Source organism: Nannobrachium achirus (assembly GCF_963921795.1).
Source record: "Nannobrachium achirus genome assembly, chromosome: 10".
Classification (NCBI taxonomy): Eukaryota; Metazoa; Chordata; class Actinopteri; order Myctophiformes; family Myctophidae; genus Nannobrachium; species Nannobrachium achirus.
This window is the reverse complement of record NC_137819.1, coordinates 62,163,727-62,176,965: the sequence shown is the minus strand read 5'-3', so window position 1 is coordinate 62,176,965 and position 13,239 is coordinate 62,163,727.

Genomic DNA, 13,239 nt, shown 5'->3' with positions numbered 1-13,239 from the left:
ATTATGGATTTCATTTTCATGAATTTGTTTTATTGTTGTAATATTGACATCATTGAAAATCAGAGTCCACACTTCTCAACGTATTCCAGAGAAAAACAACATTTGAATGAATGAATATCATGATAATACAAAATCCATGTGTCAACATAGTGCACAAGCCAAGCAGCAAAAATGGCATCCGCAAATGACATACAGTAGATACAGTAGGAGGGATCACTGGGGTTACTGACCTGCAGATCTTGTGTTTGTCAAAAATAGGTCCATCTGGAGTGTTGAGGAGGAATGGCACTAGATGTGGAAGAAAAGAAGAAACAGATTTCACATATCTGACTAAAATCAGACTTAACTGCAAAATGCAGGCAAGTAGCTAGAGTAGGAGGGTTGGTGTCTTTTGTTAACCATTTAAATTGTATTTTTCTTATTATGACTTTCACCCTGGTGTCCCTATCTTGGGCACAATAAAATATTTCATATCAGGAACATTTGTCTGATTCCCCTTATCACAGACAAGATGGAATTCCCAGTTTGGCAGGCAGTCTATAAATAACACAAAGGTCATCGTAAAGTTCAAGGCTGTGACGTCCAGAGTCATAATTGACTCTAATTGACAATTATTGACTAATTAACAGGCCATCACCTAGGGAACGATTGACAACGATGATTGACACCTGGCAATCAGCCACTCAGTTCTGATGACTACAGTGTGTGATTCAGGGTGTGGGGAAGTAGGGCTGACTCCCAAAAAAAAAAAAAAAAGAATATTCAAAGCTTCGTTCGAAGGCACGGGATTCGGACTTCGAATTATCGGCTGTGGCCGTTTGTCCTTTGGGGGTGCCTTAGCTTGCGCCTCGCTCCACTCCAGCGTGATACGTGATAGCGTCACCTCCTTCTCACACAAGTGTTAACATTAATAACAAGCCGACAACAACAACAAGAGCAAGCATGAAGCCATCAGAATGGTGGCCTAAGAAAAGAAAAGAAAGGAAAGTGCGCTGTCACAGATAAAGCCCCAGACATCAATGTCTGAGTAACATCACTCAATGCAACGATGCAGTCACACATTTGTGTCAAGCCCCCGACACCAATGTCGGTTTAACATCCATGCATGCGGTTGCTGTCTTCCACACGCTGACACAAGCTTGTTCTTCATCAGGAAACAAACAGCGAAAATCGGATTTTACAAATCGTCTATCCCGTTTTAAAGAGGGCTTGTGAGTCTCGCTGCTGCTGCCGTTGGCTGTTGCAGCCGCGATGTGTTACATTACAGACATGATGTGATTATGCCAATCCTACTGTACTGCAAAAAACTTTTCTTTAATATAGAAAACATTTGTATCATAGCCTATTCTTTTTCTTCATCCTTGTTGTATTGTTTTTAATGTAATGAAAATAGGGAGCTTTATTATGAGGAAAAAACAGGTGTGTTACTGTTTTCCCTTTAAAAAAATTGGTAAAATCGCACTTTTTTTTATTTACAAATTTTGCTTATGTAACCGATAAGCTTTTGCTCCCAACAAGCTTTTGCTCCCATTTTAATAAATGCAATCGAAGATCATGGGAAGTTCAGCTTGTTTGCTGGCAGCAGCACTGAAGGACAGTTGTTCAGCATTTTCAGTGTTTTTGCTCATTTCTTTTTATTTATCCATTTTGGCTTGAGTTGGAGCAAATTTAAAAACAGTTCTACATAATATATAAGCAGGCCTGCAAAAAGAATATTCTAACTCCACTGCGTGGCAATGCAGGGAGAATTTAAATTTGCCTTCAGGTTTTTCCTGCTTGGAGTTGAACTTAAAACTCATTCAGTGCCGCCCGGCCACAAGGGGCGCTAGAGTGCCAGAAATTTCTCCATAGACCTTCTTTATAGCTTTCGTCAACCCTCTCCCAACTGGCTTGTGTTTTCACTCCAGTCAATGCTATGGGTGATGAGAGGAGGAAGCTAGCTGACACGTAGCCAAAATAACTTAATAACTAACCCATTTAGAAGCCCGATCTAAAGCTATTTCAGCCACAAAAAACTTTCTCTTTGGGTCTGGGAACACAATCCGGAGAAAATCCTGTCTAAAGATGCGACTTATTATTGGAGTGGGCGGCGCGGATGCGGCCGTTAGCGCGACTACGGCCCGTGGATGGCTGAGTGTTGGCCTGGACCATGGATGGAAAATTGAAGCTGGGCTTCGTTGAGGCCTCCGATTAAATAATTCATTTTATTAAATATCCCGAACATGTTCGGGATAGGCACGCTGGAATACGTCCCGGTACCGGTACCGAGGTTTTTTTTGGGGGGCTCTAAACTTTATTTTAAACCATTTTCAATGGAATAAATCGTCGGAGCATCTAGCGTCTCTCGTTGGTGAGCGCTGGGCGAGCCGGGACCACCCACGTTGCTCCAAGCAGCTCGGGGTAAGTAAAATAGCAAATAAAAAATTGTTTTTGATCCCGAATATCCCGAACATGTTCGGGATAGGCACTGTAAGGGTTAATGGAACTCTACACACAGGTAACCCAGAACAATATTAAAGCAAGGATTTCAAACCCTTGACTATTAATCAGCAAGAGGATTTCAGACCATTAACTAGACTCAAAGCAAGAGGACCTTTTCTTTCATATGCGAACAGACTTTTGATTTTGAACAGACAATTCCTTGGTTTCGTAATAAAAGGTGGTGTGCATTAGTAACCTATTGATAACCCCAGTTCTTAGAATTTCATATTTGGTTATTATTTTGGTTTGCATTTTCGAATATCATTTATATTGGGGTTTATGTTCATTTAATCTATGTGTTTGTTGCAACCCACCCTGGTGAATGTGAGCTTAAATTCAATACAGAGCTGTTCCACAGACTTAAGGGTTCATTATTTATTATTGAGTCCAAATTGTGACGTTTTTCATCAACACCTACGCCTATCTGGCACCCCTATATACACAGATGGGACTCAATGGAACAGCAAACTAATGAATAACTTTTGAATGAACCTTTTCAGTGCTTTAATTTGTATTTTCACTAATGGCGGAAAGACAGTAGATGAGCTCTCCAATGGGAGTGGCACAGGCTGCCAATGAACCACCTCAGGCAAATTATGTTTTCTATGACACTGTATGTGATGCTCACTCACTCATGTACATGGATGAGGAGGAACCAGCCTTGGATTCAACTAGTCTATTCGCGGTTATTTTTCATATTTGTGAATATTTTTGATATATTCGCGATTATCGTCAATTATCCAATTTAATTCAAATGTAGTGGGTTTTGACAATAAAACCATTCTTAAACCTCGTCCTCACGTCAACACTTGCATTCTTGAATGCGCCTCCTCCAACTTGTTGAACGTCCCTGTGAACGCAGAACCCTCAATGCTCGTCCTCGACTCCTCAGTCAGTCAAGAGTCAACAGCAGCACGGCACGCAATTCAGTCACACAGGCAGGCTGGCAGGCTAACTAAACATGCTTAAAAAGTTTGTTTCAACCGATCCAAGCTCGGAAGTACAGACACATGTACCATACACATCCCGGGACTATATTCCTTTTGATATGATACAGAAAAAGGCTTTCACTTTCGTTTCAACACAGAGGACTGGAGTCAATGCCTTTACTGCAGCTTTAGCTTTGCTTTGCTGCTCTGCTCTGGAGGGGGATGATGATGAATGATCACAAACAGACGACGACTAGACTCGAGTAGGCTATAGATGTTGGATTGTGATAAACATTATCGGCTATTGTCGCTATTTTCAGTTGTCGGCTATTTTTGCAGTCGTCGGCTATTTTCACAACGCATCACGATGCGTTGTTGTGGGCTTGTAGATCGGCTATTTTCACAACACGTTGTGAGCTTGTAGATCGGCTATTTTCAAATAGCCACTGCTATTTGCAGGGCTAAAGTTTGCACGTAAATGTAATTAACACAGCGGGTGCCCACGAGGTGTCTACACGCCAATTTCTTTGATGTCGCTGGAGGCCCACGACGCGTTGACGTGTTTACTGTATTTACAGTTGTATTTACAGAAGGCTCACCTGGGCCAGCCCCTGAACCACCTAGGGACCAGTCTATCCGAGGAGGGGCGGATGCCGGGGGGGCACAGGCCTGTATCCTGATAACGGACCGCTAGGATACGGATTGTGTCATAAAATGCGCGTGGCCTGCGCGTTGGGCACAGTGCAGGGGACAAATCGAGACGACTTGTCGTTGATAAACTATTAGAGCAGTGTGAGATACTCTGTCTTCAGGAGACGTGGTTGGCCAAACAAGAACTTGATGGGCTAAATGCACTGCACCCCAACTTCCACGGAGCTGGGGAGTCAACAACCGACCTCAGGGACAAGATCTGGTACGTGGGAGAATACCGGGAGGTGTAGTGATACTATGGAGCTGCACATTGGACCCGGTCATGTCAGTGGTAAGACTTGACGTTGACTGGGCTATAGCCATCGAGTTTAAAAGCACTGACAGATTGTTTATAATTATTAATATATATACGCCATTACGCCATATGAGTCATATGACAATGTGGACGAATACTGTAACAGACTGGCGTGTATTAATGCTTTTATTGAGGAATGCGGTTCAACCTGTGTGTATGTGGTGGGGGACTACAGATGACTGCAGATGTCTCCGATGTCAATTCCATCTTTGCAAGACACTTACTGTAATTTTGCAAGGATAATAGCCTGTATGTCCAGTAAAATGTTATTGCCTGCAAAAAGCTACACGTACGTCAGTGACGCATGGCATACTGTATTTGGCTCGATCATTGCATATCCACTGCGGATGCGCACGCTTCGCTGATAAACATGGAAATCTGCTATGATCTAGCTACATCTGACCATATTCTGATTGTAATGAGTATTAAAGTGGAGAACATGCCCATGTTAAGTGTTGATAATAACAGAGTCAGTTCTGGTAAGCTTGACTGGTCGAGTCTAACGGATGAGCAGTTACACTGACATTTTGCTAGAATCTGTTGAACTACCAAAGGAAGCTTTACCATGTTGTGATGTAAACTGCAAAGAATTGTGCTTCTTGTATGATCTCATAATTAAATGCCTTTTTGATTCTGGTAAGACCTTATACAAAGACAATAATAGGCATACCTATCATGTTAAGCCAGGGTGGAATTCACATGTGGCTGAACTTCACTCAGCAGCTAGGCAAACATTTAAAGAATGGGCTGAGACAGGTAGAATAAGATATGGGCCTTTATTTGTAGGGATGGTCCGATCAGGTTTTTTGGAACCGATCAGCGAGCACCGATCACAAAAGTTTGATCACCCGATACCGATCAATCACCGATCCGATCAAGTTATTATTTATATTTTCTAAATGTTAATGTTTTAACTTTAATTCATTCATTCACTCATGAATTCATTTATATATTTGCCTTATAGTTATTTACCAGCATTACTATGTATTTATTATCATAGCAGTAACTAATTATTCCTTCAGCACTGTGGAAATCAATACCCCAAAATGGCCTCAAGTGGGCATACTGAACGGCTGGTTGATCGGATGCACTGATCCGATCGGATCGGTGGATTTACCTTTTGATCTAAACCACCGATTATCGCCGATCACGCTTTGATCGGCCCGATCCGATCCATTGCCGATTGATCGGTAACATCTCTACTAGGGATGGTCCGATCAGGTTTTTTGGAACCGATCACCGAGCACCGATCACAAAAGTTTGATCACCCGATTCCGATCAATCACCGATCCGATCAAGTTATTATTTATATATTATTTATATTTTCTAAATGTTAATGTTTTAACTTTAATTAATTAATTCACTCATGAATTCATTTATATATTTACCTTATAGATATTTACCAGCATTACTATGTATTTATTATCATAGCAGTAACTAATTATTCCTTCAGCACTGTGGAAATCAATTAGGGATGTTCCTAGCGACTAATTTCACTGACGTGTACACGACAATTTTGTAACCGAATATTCGGATAAACGAAAATTAATTGATGAATTTATTTATTGACATTAACACGCAGAAAATAGCCAAAATGTTGCACATCTATTAGGCTAAACCTCATGTGAACAAGATATCAAGAGTATATGAAAGCCTTTTAATAATTTTTATACTATTGGAATCTGCTCCAAAATAATTTATTACATCACCAGTGGCAGTGCCAGTGAGTGAGAGACGTAACCCTAAGTAGGTCAATTACCAATTAACAGCGCAGCGCAGCTGGACTGACTGGCCTCGTCTCGTCGGGTGAAGCAACCTGTTCATCTCTGTTACGTTAAACCATTATTTATGGCATTCGCAGCCAACTTATGATTGAGACTACTTTCTCCATGTTCTCACCTCAAAATGGATTATTCTTCAGATGAGCGGATCACACTGATGCAGCAGGCAATTAGCCTACTGGAGCCGAGGTAACGAGCCGAGGTAACGGTGATTCACATCCAGTCGCCTTTATTGGATTTGATTCCTCCATCACAGCACTCAGACAAACTTTACATCGTAGCAAGTTTTAACAGTAATGAATGATGAATGATGCTGCAGCTGCTCAATCACTCAATGTAGGCCTACTCATGTTTAAGCAGCAGAAAGACAGACAGACAGACAGCTGCTGCTGCTGCTGCCGCTGAATGATGCTGCCAGCGCGGTGCACCCGCTCTGGGTCATCGTGACCAGTGTGACAGTCAGGCTCCGCAAATCACCCATGGTAATTCTTAAGTTGCTTATTTTACTTATTAAAGCAAACTTTTATTATAAAGGAATGACATTAATATGGGTGCAAGATGCAAATTTTGAATAAAGTTCATATCTCAACAATTAAAAATATATTTAATAGATTAAACGAATTGTATTTACAAACCGAATAGTGGGATCAGCCCCGTGTAGTCGGATAATCGAATAATCGCGCACATCCCTAAAATCAATACCCCAAAATGGCCTCAAGTGGGCATACTGAACGGCTGGTTGATCGGATGCACCGATCGGATCGGATTAGGGCTGCACGATTTTGGGAAAAAATCGAATTGCGATTTTTCTGACTAATATTGCGATTGCGATTTTATTCGCGATATTTACAGGGGCTAAAGCAAAAATTAAAAAATAAATAAATCCTAAGACGGAAATTTATTTTGACTTTACTAGCAAGTATTATGCTGCATTTTGACGATTTCGGTCATGTTATTAACATCACAGCCATGGCTACACCCCCCTACACACCCCCATTTTTTGTTTTCTTTTTTTAGCAAATCTGCCTTGATCTCATAAATGGCCCCTAGGGACTCCTCAGGACAGAACCTTAACCCCTGTACTTATATATTTATTTCAAGGTAGGATAAGTGATAGTTTTTTTTGTTAAAAGGATGATATAATAAATTATTTTAACCAAAGGAAAATCACTTCACTACCTTAAGTCAAGCTTCCGTTAAATATTTATTGTGTAATACATTTAAAAAATAAATTGATTATTACTAACTAGGCTAATTGGCAATCATGTAAATGGTTTGATTCAGTTCAGTTATATTTCCAAAAGATTCCCTTTTATTTTGCTTTAGCAATATAAAACGTTTTTATATTCAGAAAAATCTCAGTAATGGTATTGTCTGCCTCTCATTATTGTCAAGGAAGAAAGTACCGTATGTCGCTGCCTTGCTTAAGTTTCATCAAGGCAAAAAAATGCACCATAAGACACACACCATAAGTTTCACTGGAGGAGGAGGGGCAGCCACCGTTGCACAGAAATTACTTTCACTTTCAGCTTACAACAAACGGAGCATTTAATCTATGCGCAAGGATTTAAGGATGTTATATTTATAATGATTACCAGAACATTAACTACCTGTAGCCATGGAGTACTCCGTTGGAAGGGATCATACACTTTTACGTGCTGTTAGACAGACAGACAGTTGTCAAGCCTTGGCTTGGCTCCTCTCCTCTGATGAGATTGGAGCAACCTGTAATGCTAATCCTCGGTGCGGCGATGCGCTGGTATTTAAGAAGCAAAGAAAGTCACCATAGTTTGATTTGATAATTGCTTAGTCAATTATGAAGGGATTTCTAAAATTAAAACGTCTCCATATTGCTTGGGAAGTCAACTTTGCCGAAAATCGCCATTGCGATTCGCTAATCGCGAGATTTCACATCGCGGTTTCGGTTTGAAAACGATTAACTGTGCAGCCCTAGATCGGATCAGTGAATGTACCTTTTGATCTAAACCACCGATTATCGCCGATGACGCTTTGATCGGCCAGATCCGATCCATTGCCGATTGATCGGTAACATCTCTAATAATAACCACTTTATTGAATTCCTCGGGTCCAAACTGTATAGAAAAATAGGTTAATTTGTCTCAGTAGGTTGGGCTGACGCTGTTGCTTCCTTCAAAAGTTATGCTCGTTTCTTAATGTTTCCATCTTGGGGTTTAGAGTCCGGATTTGAGTAAGAAGGGTTAAAAATGAACCCCTTGAGACTATATTTAAGCAATATTACACGAGAGGGTGTGCATCATCACGGTTATCTGGCACGACAGTCTTGCTGCTTCGGCTCGTTCCGTAGGCAGGACTTAAAGGAGTAGTTCACCCCCAAAATGACTTTTTTTCTATTAAATATTCACACCATGGACACTTGAGTTTTATTAATAATTTTATTATTATTAGTTTTTTGTCACATTCCTAAGACAACAATATGATAACAATAGGCTAAATGTACCCCCATTCGTTTCGGATGGGGACCCAAATCGATTCGGGTCCCCATCCGGAATCAATGGGGTAAATTACTTGAATAGAATTTTTGTCTTGGAATGCCTAGCCTTACATTAAGACGCATTCGGCCGAGACTTTCGCATTGTGACATTGGGGCGACGGCAGAAGCGTCTTACCGCTTAGACAGACAGGTCGGGGGTATGGTCTGCAAAGCTGCTATCGCGGCTCTACACATGCACAAATGCGTAACATAGCTTCCGGACAAGTTCTAAACAAGGTTTATGCGACTTGTTTGGAAGCCTTGTTTAATGTATTAGTCCGTATTTTTTAATAAAACGAGTTTTTACCAAGTGTGTGTCTTTTCCAAATCGAGAATCTCTGGTTTGGTTAAACATGGCTGCACTTATCACGTGACGTTCATCCATTCCCCCATTCGCTCATGCAAGGACATGATGTATACGAAAGAATGCACAATAATGCTTCCAGCCACCAACAGGCGCTGTTGCAGCTAACATTGTAGCAAACGAGGAAAAGCTGTACACTTGGTAAAAACTAATTTTATTTAAAAATACGGACTAATACATTAAACAAGGCTTCCGGACAAGTCGCATACATCTTGCAGAACTTCTGCGATGTGCTATATTTCGCATTTTAGTGCATGTGTAGTACGTCGCAATTGCAGTTTTGCCGACCATGCCCCCGACCTGTCTGTCTAAAGTACCATGCATAGTAATACATAAACTCCGCAGGAATACACAAGAGACGGAGGGGGAGAGTGATTTAATCCGGTTCCTCCGGCCGTCCGGACGTAATTGATTGTCTCCGTAACCTTACGGACAACACTCAACCCGACGGATAAAAACCGCTAAAAACGTACGTACACATGAACTACCCGTGGCGAACTTGTGTCAACCGTGGGGGCAGTAGAGGGAGAAATGTTTCGTCTTTTTTTCTTGTATCCATTTCGTTGGAGGAAGTAAAAAAACTAACAAAAAAATCACAAATACACGCTGAACAGTGAACAGGCCAGGACGCAGACCCGCATGTCAGCCTAATCAAATCAGCGCTCTCTACCAGCTGAGCTCTCTCAAATGCGTCTCTCTCCACTCCCGTGCACGGGGTGTTTTTAGTCGGTTTTGGGTCGGTTTGGGTGGCTACCGTACCGTGGCTCGTTAACTGTCGGCGGCGCCCCCATTGAGATCGCGCTCTAGGCGTTCGCAACGGCATGTGTCCATGCTCATCCATTCTCCAGTCCTTTTTATATTATACCCGGACAGCACAGTGACTAGCGCCGATGGTTAGTGTCGTTCAATCCGAGTGTATCCTCCAAGGGTGTCTATAAACCTCTCTGTCAACAATGTAGGCGCTATGTATGTAGCATGTTGCATTTGCTCATTGGGAAGATGCATGTGGGTGCCATCTAGTGGATATAGTATGTACATATAGGCTTTATTGAACCCTGTACACAGAGACCGTACGGTCAGTATGAATGTCAACGCAATTACCGTACGTACTGTCTCGCCCCCAAACGTACACAAAATCAACCATACGTAACTATAAATGGCCCTTAAGCGGTGAGACGCTCCATGCATGCAGCCATCCCAAAGCCAGAATGCGGAAGCCACTGCAGGATCGACTTAAAGGGCCACTTCACCTCTGGTACAACCAGATCTTATTTTATTGTTGTTTGGGACACAATCAACACAATCCTGAGTTATTCTTTGTGTTCAATCTGTGTTTTGAGATATTTTAGTAGTTCAGCTGTGCTAGTGATGCGTTTTGCATCATATGATGCAGCATGATGATGCAAAATGCATCATATGATGCAAAATGCATCACTAGCACAGCTGAAATACTAAAATATCTCAAAACACAGATTGAATACAAAAAATAACTCAGGATTGTGTTGATTGTGTCCGAAACAACAATAAAATAAGATCTAGTTGTCCCAGAGGTGAAGTGGCCCTTTAATGTAAGGCTATGGAATGCCACAAAAACCAAAAAAACATTATTGAACTCTAGTCTCCATGGTGTGACTAATAAATAGAAAAAAAGTCATTTTGGGGGTGAACTACTCCTTTAAGTGCCAGATAACCGTGATAAGGCAGACCCTCGAGTCACGAGTGTAATATTGCGATTGTACAACTGTTGCCCTTAAAAAAAACATGTCAACTTCATTTCATTGTAATTAAGATATTCGATAGGAATTTGTAATTTTTTAATGCCACATTTAGCTACTATGTCCCTGAACGTCACATGAAAACCGCTAGCCTAGCCCCCTAGCATAGTGTGGGGGAGAGGCGCGCTTGCTCTCTTTAGGGACCAACGCAGCTGATTTCTTATATTTGACGAGACAGTGCAGTGGTGCTCGTTATATGCACGGTTGGAGAGCCTGTTTTCCATTGAGAGCCCAACTACCTGTAAATTCAGCTTGTTACCTGGCAGAATAAAGCAATAAGCCACAAGAGGCGAGTGGTTACCGGCGTAGTATACACCGGCTGAGAGGCGTTGGGAAACACGAGGCGTCAGCCGAGTGTTTATTTTCATCCAGATTTAGCTGCTATGTGGGTGAACATCACATCAAAAACGCTAGCATAGCAACCTAAGCTAAACAACCGAGTGGTGCCTGGAGAATAGAGGGCGCTTGTTGCCTTTACAAGCCCCGCCCGGAGCCATTCAGTCACTGTCCTATGCATGCGGGTGGTGCTTAGAAGCACCCGCACGGCAGGATTTGAGGCGAAATCAAACGCTCGCTTCTCTTGTTCAGCCTCACGGCACAGTGGAAAAAAATAACTGGCTTTGATATAAACTGATTCAAGGTGTGGGTTATAGTCTCAGATATACCACAGCAACCAGCCAATCAGAATCAAGGAATGGAACTAGCCGTTTTAGAATCTTAAAATATACCCTTTAAAGATTAAGAAAAAAACAGGTGGCGAAAAATCTACCCTATGTGTGTGGAGCCCCTTTTCAGACTATTCATTTTATGACCCCTCAATGGCAGGACTCTGTTTAAACGGCTCTGGCCGGTACATCCTCTCGTGTGGTTCTAAAATAACAAAGACAGTTTCGCTACTCAACGAAACAAAGACGGCTTTGGGGAGTTATAAAGCCTACTTTCCTTAGTGGAAGTACTCGGAGACCCCCACCTAAAATAGTCTAAAATAGAATATTCCACCAGAAATGATACCTACTCCAGTCCACAGTGCCCCTACAGATCGATAGAAACAAATGTCCATTGGCCAGATTTTCACATTCGAGGGAATTAATGCAAACGTCTTCTTCAACATAAAGTGGTTCCTGTGTAAATAAGTCGTAGAGCTTTCTATGATCTCCTTTTAGTTGACCTTGTACATTTTTCCTATCCACACTTCTAATACATTCTTCAATCAATCTAACAATCAACGGCCTTCTTTAGTCACAACAGTTCACACATCTTGCTGCTGATGTGCACATTTAGTTGTATTTCTCCCAGTAGGTAGGAGTTTTTTTAATCGTTGGTTATGTTTTCAAACTCACTTCGGGCGTGTGTTATCTGTGATAAGTATGTGTCTCTGATGCAGGTTCTTACCAGATCGAGATGAGCCATCATCATCATCAAAAACAATTGGGGTATTCACGACTTTAACGTAATCACCCGATATTTTCAGGTGACCTGCCAAGACCAACAGCGAAAGGGCCTCTGGATGGGGCATTTGCGCGATAAGCTTATGTTTGTCGTCCATTCTGCGAGAAAAACGTGCGACCCGAGCCACCACTATCACAACACGTAGTTTGCCGGTGCCGTTCTTTTATATATACTCTATGGTGCCGTTTGCTGTTGTGTTTGCGTGTTTCCGTACCTCTTCTTCTTCTTCTTCCTGAAGTTTTACGGCGATTGGCATCCATAATTATGTTGCATTACCGCCACCTATTGAAATATATTTGCATCATCCCAAACGTAATAGCCTACCGTACTTCCCACCCTTGTTCCCTAAACCTAAAATTGTCCATGAACAGAACAGAAACGCATCACACTACTTCCTAATGTTAATCTGAGCATCAAGACCATGTTTAAAATATTGTAAACTTCCATTAATTCCATTTGGCCCGACCAGTCAAGCAGCATTTATGACGTTATCACTGCTTGTAACGGACACTGTAATGGCTCCCCCATGGGTTGAAAATATGAACTTCTTTTTCTCAAAGGAAGATATAAGTGTTTTAAATTGTATATTTTGGTTAAAGAGGGTTATTATAACATATTAAAGGAGTAATTTACCCCCAAAATGACTTTGCATGTGGGTCCCCATCCAGAATCAATGGGGGTACATTTATTGTAATCAAAGGGTTGTCTTGGAAATACAACAAAAATCTAAAAATACTATTGAACTCAAGTCACCATGGCAGCAGTAATGAAAAAAGTCATTTTGGGGGTAAGGCCATTAAGGCCTACATGGCTTACTAGCCAGGGATCCTTTTAAGAAAATAACAGATGTACAAGCTCACAACACAGTTCGTTGTGAGTTGTAGATCAGCTTTATAGTAAAATACGGAGTGGGACTGAGTTACCAGGGCCCAAGGTGGAGGG